Here is a 19,706-nt window from a genome sequence, read left to right on the forward strand (position 1 = left end):
ATTTTAAGTATTAAAAAAACTTTTAAAATGTAAACCACCTTTTTAACTCTACAAGAATACTGATCTAATTTTTCCTGTAGATGGACAGGTACAAAAGATATGTTTTTTCTTCTGTACTCACTCCCTTTAGATTTTTCTTGCTTGTAACTGATATTTGGTTTTTTTACTGACTATCAAGCCAATACAGGTAAGTAATTTGCAATATATACCATGTTGCCTTGGTAAACACCCTGCACATATTGGTATCACTCTACATTTATATGACTGTTCATTCTGTGTGTGAAATTTTAGATTAACATCCCCGGCTTAATTTGGTCCTTGCAGTTTACTACGTAGGGGATTATTTTTGTTTATATCCCTCATGAATTCTCTTACAGTCTTTTGCATTTTATGGAGAAAAAGCCTGTGAAATTTCTACTTGTGAGAGTTCATCCATGATCTCAGAAACTGAAGACAGGGACTAGCTTGTGTACAAGTACATTTAAAATAGAATAGAATAGAATAGAATAGAATAGAATAGAATAGAATAGAATAGAATATTTCAGTTGGAAGGGGCCTACAACGATCATCTAGTCCAACTGCCTGACCAATTCAGGGCTGACCAAAAGTCAAAGCAAATTATTAAGGGCATTGGCCAAATGACGCTTAAATATTGACAGGCTTGTGGTATTGACCATCTGTCCAGGAAGCCTGTTCCAGTGTTTGACCACCCTCTTAGTGAAAAAATTCTTCTTAATGTCAAAGCCTTGATGCAGCTTTGAACCATTCCAATGTGTCCTATTGCTGGATATCAGGGAGAAGAGGTCAGCACCTCCATCTCCACTTCTCCTCCTCAGGAAACTGTAGAGAGCAATGAGGTCGCCCCTCAGCCTCATTTTCTCCAAACCAGGCAAACCCACAGTCCTTAGCTGCTCCTCATAGGACATGCCTTCCAGCCCTTTCACCAGCTTTGTTGCCCTCCTCTGGATGCATTCAAGGACCTTCCTGCTGCTGCTGCTGTGCTGGGGCACAGCGCTGGCTACTGTGGTTGTGCAGTGCCCTCATTTGTAACCCCATCACCCTACACAGGGGTACTCTGTCTCTACCTTCACGTCCTTCTGAAATTGTGGGTCCCAGAACTGCACACAGTATTCAAGGTGAGGCTGCACCAATGCTGAGTGCAGCGGGATGATCACCTCTTTTGATCAGCTGGTTACCCTGTGTTTGATGCACCCCGGGATGTGGGTTACCGTCTTGGCTGCCAGGGCCCACTGTTAACTCCTATGGAGCCTGATGTCAACCAGCACCCCCAGTTCCCTTTCTGCAGGGCTGGTCTCCAGCCATTCCTCCTCCAGTTTATAGTTGTCCCCTGCGTTACTCCATCCCCGGTGCAGAGTCTGGCATTTGTTCTTGTTAAATTTCATGGCATTGGTAATATCCCAATGCTGCAATCTATCTAGATCCCTCTTCAAGGCCTCTTGTCCCTCGAGAAACTCAGCAGCACCTCCTGGTTTAGTATCATCAGCAAATTTGCTAATGGTGCAATCAACTCCTGCGTCTGGATCATTGATAAAAATATTTTACATTGATAAAAATATTGTGCAGACTGGTGGTGATTGGTCGCCAGCCAGATGTCACCCCAATCACTACAATGCTTTGAGCTCTGCCTTTCAGACAGTTCTTCACCCAGCACACCATGTGCCTGCTCATCTCACAGTTGGCCAAATTGTCCAGAAGAATATTGTGAAGGACAGTACCAGAAGCCTTACAAAAATCCAGAAAAACTACATCCATGTCTTCCGTTCATCCACTAGGCAGGTGACCTTATCACAGAAGGATATCAAATTAGTTAAACAGGACTTTCTCTTTGTGAACCCATGTTGAATGTGCCTGATGACTGCCTTGTTCTTTAAAATGCCTTTCAGTATCACCCAGTATGGTCTTCTCCATAATTTTTGCAGGTGCTGAGGTTAGACTAACAGGTCAGTAGATCCCTGGGTCTTCCTTCACACCCTTCTTGTAAATTGAAATAACATTGGCTATAGCTCCTGGTCAGGGGAGAGATGGAATTTCAGGAAACATTAAGAATTTCTTTACATTTATCTGCTAGATGCCTCAAATATGACCCTGGATTCCTATTGGAGTCATCCTTAAAGGGAAAGTGAACTTCTCTGGAACACCCATTTCAGTCTTGTCCTGCCTGATGGGGATGTCCATGGAGATAACTAATTATGTGGACTACATCAGAAATTGACTACAGTCCAGTAAGAAACTAAAGAACTACAGACACATTTTCAGATATATAGCAGCCATTGTTTCCAAACTTTAGTTAACTACATATTTTGTCTTTTAGAAGACAAGTGTAAAGCTCATAAACACTAGTTACCAGAAAAAAAAAAAAATATTCATTTTAACTCCAGAATCGTATCTGGGATGTGCTCTCATTTCTTTATGACTTTCAAGAACAATGTCAGTAAATTAGTTAGACAATTTAGATTATTTTAGATTGAATGCTATTTGCTAGAAATTCTTAGATAACTCTTGTGCTCTTTGAATAGGTAGTCACAGCAGTTTAAGCAGAAAAGAATCTGGCTTCTGTCAATACTTTCAGCACAAAGAAGCAATGTGCTGGTAAATATAGCCATTATACATTCCAGCATGTTCTTACCTCTATTTTATAAACAGCTGTACTTAGAGAAGCTTCATTGCTTCCAAATTATACTTACTTCCCGCCCTTTTTCCCTCATTAAAAACTGAGTAGTCAGAACCTCAGCAATTATATCATCATCACTAATTTTCTTCCTCCTCATTTATTAAGTAGACTCTTTTGCTCTAGTTTCATTTTTTCTCTGCATATAAAAGTCATTCTGATTCCTTTTATTTCTTTTGACTAATATTTTTGTTAATAATTCTTTGTTTAGCATTAATATCATGGTCAGAAATGAAAAGGCTTAATTCTGCTTGATTTTGTACAAACAGAATTCAGGAGTCAAGTTAAAAGACTGAAGCAGAACAATCTTAATCCAAACTTTCAGCAAGCAAGTCTGCTTTAATCCTAGATATGACTAGTATCTTGTCCCACATGACCTTTTTTTTCAAGAGACGTTCAGGAAACAAAGTGCTTCTAGAATACTGGTCATGAAAGACCCAGCTGATTCTGACAGATTTACTAAATGTTGTGTCATGGCTATGAGGGAGGCAAAGGATTTCTGTGCCTCTGCTACAATGAGCAGAAAGATACCTGTCATAAGATCTGCTCTGAGTCACGTATAGCCCTGGTGGCGGGGTACCCAAAGCACCCTAGGTATATTTTCTAGATCCAAATTAATTAAGTCTGAGTATATGTGACCGAAATGATCTTACACACGCAAACACAAAGAATACACACAAAGTTATATTATTTCCATGCTTGTTGTTGTACGGAAGTAATGAAATTACTGTCATGTAATATTGCTATAATATAGTATGTATGGTATAGTGACCTTCAGAGGCCTCAGTCAAGATGAGAATCTCAGAGCAGCAGATACTCTACAAAATACAAATCATCATACAATTCCTATTCCTTAAAAATCATATGCATTCAGATAAACACAAAGTCCTGAATATTTTTTACTTAAGATTTCTATGTAACATTTTATATGAAAATGTACGCCATGTGACCATGTTAATTTTCTTCCTTTTACTTTTGAGGGTTTTCTGGGAAATTTTTTTCCAGACCTTCCCACTGATCTCTTGTTGCATTCTGCTAAATAGCTTTCCTGCTGATCACAAGGTTATTTCCTACTCTAGTTCTCTTGCTGCTCACATACTTTCAGTGTATTTCTTCATTCTTCCTCAGTCTCTTCTGCTGTTGTCTAACAGTTTCCACAGACCTTATCACTGTTTCATCAATTCCCTTTTCCGACAAACGCTGTTTTGCATATCTCCCTCTGTCTCTGAAATATTCTCCTAACTCCTCCTTCTGATTACAGCATGCAGTTATGCAGGGCTCCTCCAAACCATTCTAGCTCTTTAAAATAAAACGTTTCTCCATAGCACTGTGCTGCTTCCTTCAAAGATCCTTTCCTCTGTGGCTACCATCCCAGCAGATCCTGTAGTTGCTCTGCTTCCATTCACTGTCATTACACTGGACCCTTTTAGTAATGTAATGTTCCCTCATTGGTTTGTGGTTTTCTCATGTCTCCCAAGTGCCTTCTAAATAGGAAATGGGTATGTGCTTTGAAGTTCATGGAAAGTTCAATTTTGGTATTATCAATAGCAAGCCTACTTTCCTGTCCAAAACCTCCAATGAGCTGCCTTTTTTCCTTTCAGTCTTTTCTTATCCTTTCCTATTTGGACACTCAAAGTGTTCATCACACCAGCTCTTATTGCTTCTCTTTGCCACTGCATTCAGGACTGAAGCTAAGTGTTTCACTTGGGCTCCTCCTTCTGATGACATATAGCTCTTTTTGTTGAACTCATAGCCATTTCTTGCACCAACAGCTAATCTTGAAAGCCTTCTAGGTTAAAGGAGAAAGACTGCAACAGCCAACAGCGTTTTCTGGGCATAGATTTATTTTCTAATCTGCCAAATCACATGCATTTCACGTCTCCAGCAGCCCCGCTGGAATGCTAGACATTCATCAGAGCTGCTGACATTACTCAATACTCTTCCTTTCCTTTAGCATTCTCTTTGCACCCAGTCACGTGTTTTTTCTGCCTTGTCTTTCACTGATCTTACAGTCAGCAACTGTGGGGAAGTGCCACAGAGATGAAGAGCAACAACAGAGAGAACACTACTGTCTCCAATACCAGGGTTCTGCCTTTCACTCCTACTTTATAGGCAAGCCAGCTCTTAAAAACAAGTAGATTACCCAATATCATATACTCACATAACCACACGTCAATACCCTACAGCAGCTGCAGGTGTCTGATGGCAATTCTTGCCTCTCTGTTATTGCTCAGGCCTGCCTGTGCACTGAGTCCTTCCATAAACCAGTCACTATTCTTCTGTCCTATACCAGTCTACTGCAACTAACTTAGCTTCCCTCACACTTCCTTCCACACTTATTCTTAAAGTCTCCTGCATGATCCAACCTCATCCTTCTATATTCCTCCTCTTTTCCTCAAAGAAGAGCTGAAAGTGTGAAGGTCATAATAGCATTTATTTTTCTGGAATGTAAGATTTGGTGGACTTAATTCTCCACTCTTATCGTTTGCCCTAGCTGTGAGAGCAGGGAAATAACAATTTTCATTTTTGAAGAAGAGCACAGATGGAACTGCAAAGCTCAGCAATTCTACATATCCTCCCTTTTTACTTATAATTTTTAATTTTCCTTCTTTGCCCCACTACCTCCCATATTTCACCCCACTGATTCTGGTAATGTGGAAAGACTTACTACAACAACATTACTGCTTCTCTGCCTCTATTACTTATGTGGAAGATGAGTCACTGTACAAACATGATAAGATTAGCATCCTGTCCTCTCGTGGCCTACACTCAGAAAGTCAATATGGTGGCCATTATCCAGATTGTGTGAGTTGTGCCAGGAAAAAAACCAATCAGTCTCCTGCTAGCACAATATGTGTTGCAGGTTTATTACGCTGATCCTTTCTCCTGAATGTCATAAATATGACATGTTGCTTTAATAATTTTTGCAAAGAAAGTGCAAGATGAATAACATGATGCTAACGTTCTATACTACTGCACCTGTATTCTTAAGTTTGTTTTACTTAAACAAACATAAAAAAACAATAAATATACAGGAAATATTAATTCTCAATTCAAATTCAAACGGACAACACTGAGAAAGTGAACACTGCATGTTTGTACACACATTCCTGATATTTATCAAAGTGGATCTTCATTGACACTACTTCTCATGTCAGCAAATCTGAAAATATAACTCTTGCCTGGGAATAAGCAGTTCTTAGATGGTTTCTTTTTTTTAGAGTTAGAAGGACACCTTATTGTTTACCATAGTAATATATTTTTCTGATATATTGCTGATACATTTTGATGTTAAAATCAGTCAGTCTGAATTTCTGGAGGCTTCGATTAATGAAATACTGGAAAACTTTTCTCTGTTACCTTTTTATTTCTTGTAACAAATTTAAAAGTTGCTCAGATAGTTGGAGAAAAGATGGTGTTTTAAGGAATGGCATGGACTTTTATATGATCATTCATTTCTGGAAAACTAAGGATTATATAGTAGTATTCTATATTATTTTTTTCATGAATGTATAGATGTTTCATGCTCCCTCATCTCCAAGTACATTCATTAAGCTACACTTTTTTTTCCTTTACTTTTCTTTTTTTTTTTTTTTTTATTTAGAGAAGAGAAAGAACAATTGCAACCAGTTTCAAGATCCAATAAATTTAGATTCTTATTTCTTATATTTGTGGGACATATGTACAAGAGTGTTAAGAAATAGCCACAACATTTATTTTTGGTACAAAGAATTCCTGTTGGGTAAGACTGAAACCATTTGCAAGAGGTAATGTCATTAGGAACTGAAGTGTCTCAGCAACTTATGCAATTGGATATTTAAGACTATGACCAAACAGAACCCATTCATATATAATATTTTATGTCCCAGAAAATGTACACAAATCATTTATACTTTCTTTTGATATGCTGAACCTTCAGTCTACAATTAAATGTGTTTTCCTAGCTCTAAAGTATTTGAGTCGTATTTCTTGTTTGTGATGTAATTTTTCTACAGCTATTAGGTGTATAAATGCAAGAACTACATGCAATATTTTAGTCTGATAATGCTATCTAATGAGGGAAAAGACAATCTCTCAACTTTTCTCAAATACTACCCTGCATTTACATCTAAGAGTGATGCCAAGATCTCTCTGAGCTGCTTGTCCACTGTGACTATCTTTTCTGAGCTGTTTTTTTCCAGTATATAGTCCACATTCCACAGTTTTGTCAAACGTGTTTCTTTATAATAATATTCTGTATGGCTTTCCACCACTATTTACCAATCTTAATTGTAAATCGTAATTTGACAATTTTATCTCCAATATTATATGATTTATTCCCATTCATATCTGAAAGCACAGAAATGGCACCTTACATTTAGTAATGACTTGAACAGGCTGAAGCCTGGTCTGAGTTCAATGGAACCTCAGTTTCTCAGTTTAAGGAGTTCAGCAGTAATGTTGGCTTAACAAAATTTACATCCTACATGCCTATCTATTTGTTCCCATCCATATGCAGGAGCATGCTGGTCTTTTCATTGTGTCAACTGCAACAGCAAATTAATATGGAGTTAGGATCACTCAACCCAATTTTTAAACTCAGAACTATTAGTAAAGTAGGGAGCAAGAAGTTCTTAGGCTGATCTTCCTGCCAAACCCACTATATTGTGTATTTGTGGCTGCAGCCATTGCTACCTCATTTAACATAAGAATTATTTATATTTCATAATTTTCCTTTTTCTCTTTTTTTTTTTTTTTTTAAACTAAGATGTTATGCATACTTAAATTGCTTTCCAGCAGATGTGGTACCATCACATAAACTGTATCTATAAGTAACAAATGGCACCCCTTTAAGATTCAAATAAATGTCAGAGAAATCTTTTTTGCCTAAAAGACTTGTTCTAGGTTGAGACATATTAACAAATCAGCTCTTGTAAATTTGGACTGTCAATACATTATCAGCCATGTGAATATGTAAAGAATTTTTACCTTAAATACAGTACCTTTTGCGAGTGCTGGAAAATATTTCCTTTCTTCACTACAGAACACAGAAAAATAACTATTTTGAAGGGTTAAAAGGGAAAAGGGAAGGCTAAATAACAAAATTATGCATTACTATGGGATTTCATGTTTCCTATAATGTGTTAATGGTTTCCTAGTAACAAAGATACAGTATTACTAGGTATTTTAAATGGGATAGAATACTGTCTGCTGTAATTATCAACTATTCAGATTCTGAGAAAATTGAGACCATGAATGCCTACTTCATTTGTCTGCACTTGATTACTCAAGTATATCACGTAATTTAGAGTTGTCTTTTATTATATTTGCATCTCAAATCTTAAATAAGATATATTCAAATGATTTGAAAAGCAAAGCTGCTACAGACAGCCTCAGTAAATGGAATGGAAGTAACAATGGAAGTAAATGGAAGTAACTTCCTTAAACTATCATAAAATTTTTGGTCTAAGGTATTTTAAGGTATAATATATATGAAGTATAATATATATGGTATGATATCAGGTTTTAAATATTTTAACCGAGTTAAAATGTCTCAAATCAAATGTGACATGTAAGTGGATTCTTAAGAGTTTTCTTTTATTTGAAAGCAGGCTAAGGACTTGCAAGAAACAGAATCTCATCCTGGACTTTTATATGTCAATTTAATCTATGACTTTGGCAAAGTTACACTTTATTGAGTGTAGAAATTCTACTCTGTTTCCTCTGATAGAATGATGTGAATATGAACATTTTATGCTTTACAGCATTATAGTACCTATGTTTGAGAAAGATTTCTAGATGTGAAACAAGGACACAAGGATAATTCTGCCTTTGCAGTTTTAAGAGTAATGTCCTCTCCTCCCACTGAGGAAAGTTTTTAGAGACTGTGATCTCACTCCCTGAACATAGTTTACTATAAAATGCATCTGCATTTTCATTTAATTTTTCCTTTGTGTCTATAGCAAACAGAGCTCTATGATTTCTTAATACTATGGAATCTCCCTGATATGTCCTGCTATTGTAACAGACTCATAGTTAAAATATTGCAGACCATTAATTTATCCTCATCATTAACACTCTGGTGTCCATATTGTGCACAGCTCTGACAAAGTGACTACAGCAAAGAAAATTCCCAGAATTGAAGACAATATCGTATTGTTCTTTACTCCCTTGGATAACCTTCTGCTTTGTTTTTTCTACTACTGTTTACACAGGTTGTGTGGCATATTCATTTATATTACCAATATATCTGTAAGGAAGAGGGAGAAACTTGTTATTTGGAAGTCCCATAAATTCTCAACACTGGCACTGTATCAATGGCTAGTCAGTTCGAAAATACGTTTTCATTCATGATAAAATAGAGGATCAAGGTAGATGATACAGGCACACTAACATATGACTGATGAGGATATCTGAGACAGCAAAAGGCATTGTCAGCTGACGGTTTGCTTTCATGCTTTGTCTAGACTCAAAGTCCCATGCAGTAGACTGAAATGGACTAATACTGACTGCATCTGAATGATAAAAACCCATGACCATATAATTACATTTTTGTGATATCCATGAGGGGCATTTGCTAGTATGTGCCATATAAGGAAAGCTTGGAATCGGGTTTTTTTAGCCAACTGTTTCCTATTTTGCTATGTGACTGTATAAAGAATGACAGACTGTATTATCATTACAAACCTTGCATAAATAGAGAAAAAACCAGAAGCGGACCATACTTTTTAATGCACCAAATTTTCAGTGAAATGCGAGACTGAAGGGAAAGTAATTATCTGTGGATGAGTTCATTTCAGTTAATGAAACCAAATGGCTTCTGCCCTGTGCTTATTTGCTATCTTATTGTTCAGAAAGGTAAAATTTTCACATCAAATAATTTGATTACTGCAGAGGTGTGGGGTTTTTTTTCTAATAAATGCAGTACTTTTGTTTATATATGCAGTACAGTCTGCTGTTTATACTCATATGGGCTTATTTTTCTGCCTAAAAAGTTCTCTATTAATTTTTCAGTAGTATAGCAAAACACTATCCTCCTGTGGTGGAGTGTTTTGACATAGTAGGATGTACGGCATTTTCTTGTGTGAACACCATTTTATTTGTAAGATAGCAGTGACCAAATGCTTACACTTTGTCATCTGTCTTGTTTTGAATCTCCAAATCAGCATGTATACAACAGTAGGCTAAGAGTGCTCTCAATCAGCAAATGGTTTCAATAGGTTATGTGATCGTTAATTTAAAGGATTCAAATTATACAAACACTCACACCCTTTGACAAGATGCACCTGAAGTCATGGAAGGAAATCACCTGAGGGAGGGAGGTGGAAACTCCGCTGAAGGAGGATCCCAACTCATTAGGTTGAATAGCAGATGAATACTGCAGTATCATTGCTGTTGGATCCACTGACTGTCAGATCAGAGACATCCCCAGAAATCACCGTAACTACCACATGGCTTCCATGCTCCAACAAAAAATTCCTTCGGTTCAGATTTTGGTTCTGGTGATTTTAGAGAAGTGAGGAAGCAATCCCACTTTCAACACAATGTTTGTGAATTTCTATAAGAAGATTGTTGCATCACACTTTAGAAAGTGTAGGACAAGGCTGGACTGGAAAACTTGGCAAGGCATTGCTGGGTTCACGTTTTCCTTTGTATACCACAAGGAAGAGAATAGCATGATTCTTACAGAGCAGGTGTCAGAATAAACACAAGGAGGTGGACATTCATTTTACCAAATTTAGCCCTCTAAAAGTTAGATATCCCCTTGAAGATAATAAAGTTCACCTCATACAGTTATTGGAAAGAGACATGAAAAAGAGAGGACAATTGAGCCCATCCTAAGAAAAATGTCAAAGACAGGTAGGAGTTACATCTCAGAGGTGTCTGCCTCCCCAGTAAGACAGAGGGAGCCAAGGTAACTAGTTTAGTTGGCCAAGTAAAGGAAGAATAATCTAGTATCCTTCCTGATGACCAGAGAAAATAATTTGCTGATTGGAAACATTCAAGTGCATGATGCAACATAATGAGGGGTTCATTTTCATCCTGAAACAGAAAAATTTGTGTTGACCGGAAAACGCAAGCCACTAGACAGACCTCTTACCACTATATGAAGTTTAAGGGAGGAATACCCAAAGAAATCTCTATGATTTTTTGGGAGGTCATGATTTCATAAGAATACAGTCTCACTGGATGGGACTTACTTCATTTAATGGTAAGAGAGTAATCTGCCATTTGGTCAAAGTGTTGCAGCATGTTACAGAAAAAACATATAATTTCAAAAGAATTTTACTTTTATTCTTTCATGCTTTTCTCTGTGGTGTAAAGAAAGTTATTCATGTAGAGGTTTTATTTTTGTGCCTAAATAGCAGAACATGAGTGATGACAACTGGATGTAAACCAGTGCAGCTCAGGAAAGCTGGAGTGAGATCCGGCTAAGAAGCAGAAACAAAAGCAGCAGTCATTTACAGAGTTAGGAAAGATATTAATTTTATTTGAAGGGTGGAATAATTTTGGAGGAAATCTTTAAGACACTGAAAAGTCTATTTTTGGATGACTAGTGAAAAAAAGTACCAATACAGAAAACAGACCTTCTGTGCTGTTTGAAAAGTGATATTTTTCCAGTACGTTTCTGTAAAAAGAATGAGGATTAGGACCTAATAAAGTTGCAGCATGTAGCAAATGAGTCCATATTACAACTGTGAACTGTTACCTGTACATGGTTTTGAAAATGCAAACACTATAAATTATAATTGATGGGTATTGTTATTTATTTAGATATTTTTAGTGCTTGAGTTTAATAGATATTTGTCTCCATTCCATCAGCTAGTACATGCTTTTAAAGACAAATCATAGTTACAGGGCCAGATAGTTCTTACTCAGTGATAAATGAGAAGACAGAGAAAGACTTAAGTAGCATGCCCGTAGATTGGTTCCATTTTTCAGAGTGCTCTAGTGCAGAAACTTTTCTTCTTTAGGAAACCTGTAACGTGAAAATATGAGAGGATATAGTGCATGTCTCCAGAGTGTGTCAGTCCTCTAAAGCACTGAACAGCATCTATTAATTAAATGTTTTTGATTGACTACTCTGAATCATCATCTCCTCAGGGTAAGCTTGATATAGTGAGATTAAACTTTTCCTAGTGATTGTCTGAAGAGCAATAAGGAATATCTTGAAAAGATTTATTCTTTGTGCCCAACCAAAGTCTTAGGGTAACCTACTGAAGAAACCACACTCAAAAATCTATTTCATGTATAATCTAATGCATGAAAGTACTTGGAAATAGTTCGATATTAGTATTGATATTTACACTATATGAAGATGTCCGTGTATTGTGACAACTTAAGGTTGAGTCATTTGATGGGTAGAAAAATATTCTAACAGAGTTAGGTACAAAACATTTTTCATAATCTGAAATGCTGGAAAAAATGTTCTTTTCATTATTCACTAGCTATTCACTATTTTAAGAATATCATCTTAAGTAAAGGAGATGAGCCTGTAAAGATTTCAAATTATTTTGTTGCAAGAAAAAAACAGAAAGTGTGGAGTGGGGGTTTCACTTTTACATCAATAGTGCATATTTTTCAATAATCAGATTGATGGTCCTTTTTGCATATAAGGTAATAATGAAAGCTGTTACTACAAACCCATTTGCATGTCCAAAAGGAGTATATGCAGGGGCATATACCACAGTTTTCTCCTGAAGGCTCCAGATATTAAAAGCCTGCTGTGCTTAACATGGTGAAGGTTTGGCAAAGGAATCCGATGCATCTTCTCACCTGTGGGAGTCCATTTTAAGCATTTTCCAAATCCATGCATTTGAGTCATTCCTCTCTCAAGGCAAAAAAGGTCCCTAATTCCCACCTTTTTCCAAGAAGGGAAAGCAATGTGCTGCACTCCTCATAGTAGGTGTCAGTTTCTGATTTTTTTTTTTCCCCGTTCCAGTCAGCTTTTATAATTGCTCCTTAAGCTAACTAGGCTTCACAGATGTGGTGCCTCTTCTCCGTAGGTGGCCCTTTTATCTCTTTCGAATCCTTGGTGGGGAGCCTATGCAATCACAGCAGGCATTACATACAATTCTACTTCTCAAAGTGGCAGCAATATGGGGAAACTCTATATAAACATGCACACAGTACTTTGATTTCTGAATTAAAAGAATTAATTCCTTACAGGAAATTTTAAAACTTTATGTGATATTAAAATTGCTCCTTACTTTACACCTGATGAGAAGGAGCAAAGATTCTAAAATTGTGAAAACAAGGTCTGAATGAGATCTCAGGAGTCTCTTTCAACAAGGCCCAGCTATAACAAAATCATAAGTTATAGAAATTTTTCAGACTTACAACTTAAAGAGTAATACATGTGAACATTTATGTTAAGATTGCTTTTTTTATCTATGCATTTATGTCAATATTTTATCATCAAATTAGATTAGGATATTAATTTAAATTTACCTACATTCAAATTTATCTGCATTCTGCATTGCTTTCATAAGCGTATTCATCACAATGGATTAATAAAAAAAATACTCTCTTCCTCCTATATAATATTAACTGTACTGTTTGTTGACCAAAGGCAGCTATACAAAAACAGAACTGAAATAAAAGTATCACATGGATCCTCTCTGCCACCTTCAATCTACTTCTTAGCACTGAAATGGCTGAAGAAGTATAGGTTAGTGTAGCAGCTTCAAAATGACTGGACGTGAAGTGGAAATAGGAAACATGAAAGAATTTTTTATGGAACTGATTGTGCATTGGATGTCCTCCTATTAAAAAATGCATCACCAATACCAGTGTACACATATGTTTGAAGATACCATATATGTATATGTATATGTATATGTATATGTATATGTATATGTATATGTATATGTATATGTATATGTATAAAACTTGTTCCTCCAGTCATTGCTGGCTGTAGCTCTGGGTTGTTTTACCAACAGAAAGGAGAACTGCTAGTGTCAATAATTTTCTTGACACTGACAGGTCTTCAGACTGGTAGAGTGACAATTAATGAGTATTCTATATGTAGTCACCTCTGTGAGTCAATTGGAAACCTGGTCTATAAAAGACAGTATTAAAAATTTTTCTTGTGAAGCATGTATAGGCTTTCCGGGATCTAAGAAAGACTGGCTGTAAATAACATCAGCTGCAGTATGTTGAGAGTTATGAATCATAAAATTTTAAGACCAAACTGTATTTGTAAGTGAATATGGTTTCTCAAACTGATAGCTTATATCTTTTAAAATGTCTTATTCTACCTTATAGAATGTCCTTAATTTCCCAGAAATAGCTACAGCAATACTGTATTCTTCCCTATGTAAGAATAACAAGTAAAATACTGTTTTCAGCACAATAAAAACAAGTGACTGCACTAGAATCCAAGTTGGATATAATATACCTTTATTACTAATGCCTTTAAGCCATCTTCAAACACTAGTTGCCGTAAAAAGAGTGTGCATTCCTTACTGATGCAGCCTAAGTAGGTAACGTGCACAACGATATGCTTGCTTTCCCCAAGACTATTTATTTCCCTTGTTTGACCTAGTTGATACTCCTATGGTTTTCTTTTCTGTTTCAAGAGGGTCTCTGAGATGTGAAAGAATATGCATGTGATATGAAGTATAATGAACATGTATCTCGCCCTGAAGGTGGCCAGCTCATCCTTGCATGATCTTCACAGTGGTGGGATCTGTAATTGGAAAGGAGGAAAGTGCATAAGCAGGAGATGCACTGGTGTGAATAGTAGCTCTTTCTTCCCCATCAGGATAATATGGGAAAAAACATCTCTGAGTTGGGCTGACATCAAAACTAGATGTTTGTCCTTGATCATGTGTCTACTAGCACAGACACCTATGTATGCTCTTGTCAGCCAGTGTTTGGTAGGAGACGGGTTTCTTTAGTGCACACCAGTAGCCACCTCTCAGATTTGATGGTTGTATTCCCCAGTATATTATGTTACAGTTGTAACAGCTGAACCCAGAGGACACAAAGCTTATACCTGATATTGCTCACACACTTTTTGTTTTGGTATCTATGCTCTGCACAAACACTTTAAATATTTAAAATTCTGTAATACAGTGTCCCTCTATTACTTCAGGATTCCACATCTGTCTAAATACTTATTTTCTTTACTCTTTTTTTTTTTCCTACACCTGACATAAGAGGTGAATTTCTATTCATGCCTTTATTTGCGCAATTTATTCATCAGGTATTTCATTTGTGAGCAAAAGACTCTAAATTATGTTACCAGAAACTCAGAGTACACAGATAATTGCAATATGAGAAAATAACATCTTAAAAAACAGTCATTTTTGTCTTTACTATGTAGAGGATTTTTTTCACAGCCACCCATTCCTTGGTTCCATTTCAATTGTTCTTAAATCCCATTTACTGAATTCATACCACTGAAGAAAGATTACTGCAATGCTGGGTAGAAAGTTTTGCTGGATTTGGTAAAGCTATGATATATATGTCATATAGGACCCTAGTACGGTGGACAGTTTTCTTAATTACACAGTGTCTTTGAGCAATTACAAGTATTCACAGATATTATTTGCCTATTGTTCCAGTTTGCACATATACTAATAGTTAACTGCTTTAACATAACTATTTCCTGGACACACATTTCTAGCATTAATCCAAACTTCAGCCTGTGGCAGATGACAATTTTTTCTGGAGATTCGGTGGACATCTAATGGCATTTTTGGATAAAAGATCAGATTCTTATAATTTTCTTTATGGACTAGGTCCTGCAATTCCTGTAGGGCCTATAAAAATCTAGAAAGCTTAATGAGGATTAATTCCACTTCACCAACAAAGACCACCAACTTCTTATTGATAAATATTTTTTGATGTTCTTTAACATGGATCTTTCGGTGTTGTATCTAAACAAGCTTTTTCTGGCTAGAAGGAAAATGTATCACAAGTTGCAGCTGCAGCAGCACAAAATGTGTGTTACACCCATATGGTCTGACTCAGTGAAAGGTGATGGACGGGAAGACACTGCTACACGAGAGAGTGGCCTCATATCTTACTGGTAAATGAAACAGCAAGACCCACACCAACAGTGGAGTGGGACTACACCGTGCTCTCAGCCTGGTATGAGCAGTGTCCTGGTGGAGGATGCCACGTTCATGAAATTCTGCCAGATCTGATGTTGATTATGCAGCAGAATGGTTGACCCAATATTTGAACAAAAACTTAGCGGGTCATATGCAGGCTGACCATCCACATCGTTACAGGTGGGCTGGGCAGCATTTCAAGGTCAGGTAGTGCTTGCTGTATGGTGGTGGCTAAAGTGTGTAACATCCCACTACTGCACTTCGGAGTTGCTGAATGTGTCCATTTCTGAAAAAATCTGACATCCATTTTCAGCATTGGTGTCATTGACGGACCATCATTCCTCCTGGAAAGCGCAGAGAAGAAAGCTTTTTTGCTACATCTGGAAGAGTGGTCTTGATAAGTGACTGTGGCAGTTCACGCACATACCTACTGGAGGCACCTTGCAGGTAGAAACCGAGGCAGGTAGAAAGATTAACGGTACAGCTCAGTATTGCCCTCCTTGACAAACCACTGGCTCCAGCCTTCAGGCAGTGAGACAGGATCCTACAGATCTGCCGCCTCTCTGCATCGTCCCAGTGCTATTCCCCAGCAGGTCTGAGGGGATGTGCTGTTGTGACAGTTCTGTCTCGGACAGTCTGTTGAGTAGGTATTCAAATCATGGAATCACGGAATCCACTGATGATTTGCTATGTGCATCATCCTCTCTTTTTGAATTTAATAAACCATTGCCAGTCTAGTTTCTTTCTTCATGGTTCTTGATATCTTTCACACTTAATTTTCAACAAAATGATTATTTTTGTTTAGAGATGAACGAGATGATAAAACAATGTTGGCCTGGCTAAGGCTAAGCACTGAGTGTTTTAATTTGAGACAAAAGACACACAAGTTATAATATAATTCCGGTTTATTTTCTTTTAAATTGCAGTGTGCAGTTGCTTATTTGGTTTGTGCTGGTGATAGTGATAACAGTCCTATGACAACTTCTTATTGGGTGTGCCAGTAAACAGCAATTCATGTATCAAACCACAGCTTTACTGCTGGCTGGTATAACGTAACTGTGAGAGGCAAAGGTATCAATTTAGAAAGAGAACCAGCTGGTTTTCAAATACCTCAGCTGAACACCTTTGTTTTAGAGGAATTGGCCCACGTTGCAGGTAAGAAGAACGTAGCAAACCAGATTATTTTTATGAATTTTATTAAAAGGACAACCTAATCTAGAATTAAAGATATACATCACTGATTAAAGATACTGGTTTATTTATCTAGCTAAATATGATTCAATGACCTAGTTACTTCCTTGTACCAGGCAAGAAAATAATGGAAGTTATTATGTGGATTCATTCAAGGCAAAAATGTATGGATTGCTCCTATCGCTTTTAGCCTAACCATGCACATCTATGTTTGTATCTCTGTACGATGGTCTTCCATTTACTGTAGAGCAAACTTTTCCTGAGCTGTGTTCAAATTTGGACATCTCGGCCTAATGTGGCAGTACAACTCTGGGAAGCTACTGCCAGCATGCCAGTCCCAAAGTGAACTATATAATAGAGTTTTCTATTGTAAGGATGTAAATCAGCAGCAGATGTGAAAAACCTATGAGTAAAACATTACAATACAGCGATAAAACTTTGTAGTGGCATGCAGGTTTCCACAGCTCTCTACTGTCAGTTTAGGTCTCCATGGCTTAATAGCTGCATAAACCTTGCAAACAGGAAACAGCCATTGATTTGAACGAAATCAGGCACGCACTGAGGGGGTAGAATTGTGTCTCTGCAGGATACTCATTCTTTTTTTGTTGTCTTTGAATTGCCATGATGCGCACAGAATAAGACTGGCCTCTCACAATGCCCACCTCAACCGGCATAATTCTGCATATTGCACAGCACGGAGTGGTGCGAGGCAGGGCACGCAGATGGGGATGGGCAGCAGGCTGAGGAATGTTGTGCAGTTACTCCATTTGTGTTTCCAGAAAGTTGTGTCCTCTCCTGCCTGCACGCACTGGGCATGGCCCACTGCCCAAGACCGTTTAATTGCATGGGCTAGCATATGAACTGCCAACTGCCATGTCTGGCACATGAAAACAGCAATTTTGAGCTTACTGCAAAAAAAAGTGAAACAGTATGGGGTTGCTTTCCGAGATAATATAGAAAGCTTGGGTTAAAACGTAGCTGACGTTCTCTGCATACTGTGCAAATGTAGAACCAGATTTTCAAACATTTAATACTGACAGCTATGGAAAAATGTTCTAGATGTGTCCTTCAGAATAAAGGGAAAATGCTGAAGAAAAAAAGACTATATTATCATCCTTATTAAGCATTTTCACCCTTATAGGAATGAATATATGTGCACATATTTATGTATCCTTAAATGTATCCTTAAGTATTTTCATCCTTATAGGAATGAATATTTGTACATTGCAGGGGGTTGGAACTCGATGATTTTCAAGGTCCCTTCCAAGTCTAACCATTCTATGATTCTATGATTCTATATACAACCTTAAGTATTTTCATCCTTATAGAAAACCATTCCCATCATCACAGAATTGCAACAGCGGTTTTCCAGGAACTCTTGCAGAAATTTCTTCTGAAGACCGCAAACAATAGTGCTTAATAAATGGATTTACTCTGTTAGGGTGCATCTCATCCCTGGGTTCCCTTGGTGTAGTGGTCCTGATATTTGTGCTGTGAGCAATTCTGGTTAGGCCTGGAAAATCACCAAGGAATGAAGGTAAGGGGTCTATTCAAGAACACAGTTACTTACTCTGACACTTATGCATAGACACACACAGATGGCCAAATACAAATACACAAATACTTTAAAAAATGAAAAAGTTAAATTTTTTCATCACCTAAAAGTGCATGGAAGTGGCCATTAGACAAAAAATATGAAACACTTAAAAAATAAGGAGCACATTGTTCTTTGGGAAAGTCAAGCCCAAACCAGTTATGTAAGTCTGAAATTAAGAAACTGTGCGCTACTCTCTGGAGTTGCTGATCATTAATGGAGTACCTTCAATTTTATTGAATCATCTTTCTCTGAGAAACTACTTCAACAACTTTCAAATTTCTGTGGTTTACTCATAGAAAACAGTTGTCAATATATATTGGCAGGTAGGAATCTTGTACTAACCTGACACGCTAACAAGATTTCACATATTTTTGGCAGATGGAGCATGACCAAATAAACATCATGTATAAGTTTTATGAGACGGTTCCATCTTAACTACAGTGTGGGTCCTCCTCCCTTCATGGTCCAGAGCAGGAGACATTTTAAAGGACGCTGTACACTCTTGTCTTCCCATTCAGTGGGTTTCCTTCCCCGGCTGCCAAATACTTCATTTATTTTTCTCTAAATGAATGAAACTGCTGAGTATTTTATCTCTTTGCTTCAACATGCTGTATTGACTTTTTAGGCTGTCATTTTGAACACTAAATGAAATGCACTGTATTTGCCAGATTTCTAATGGTGACTTTCCTTTCATGAGGAAGTGACATATATTTAAATCATTCTGTTGGTGCTTAGGGAGTATAGTGAGTTTGACTACAAGTTCAAAACCAAGCCACAAAACAGGCTATAATACAATCTGAAAGGAACCTACTTCTCAGTTTTGAGTTTAGGCAGGAATTGTGGAATTCAGTCCTTTTCCCTTCATACCAACAAAGCTGTAATGGTTTGTTTCCACTTAGGATATAATACTTCACTTCTGACTTGTATTTCCGTTTGCTAGAGTTGATTTTTGAAACACTTTATCCTATGTATATTTATTTTGATTTTATAAAGTGCTTCCAGTGAGGACATACTTTACAAAAAACAGCTTTTAGTGTCTACAATTACTTCAATCAGCACTCAAAGAATTTGTTTTAAAGCAAAATAAACTTGAAATAAAATGGAAAAGCTGAATTCAAATTTAGAAATTAGGACATAGAAAAGAGCAAGTGATTACATTCTAGATTAAATAGAAAGACACCCAAGT

The sequence above is a fragment of the Numenius arquata genome, chromosome 1, assembly GCF_964106895.1.
Source record: "Numenius arquata chromosome 1, bNumArq3.hap1.1, whole genome shotgun sequence".
In the NCBI taxonomy this organism is placed as follows: Eukaryota; Metazoa; Chordata; class Aves; order Charadriiformes; family Scolopacidae; genus Numenius; species Numenius arquata.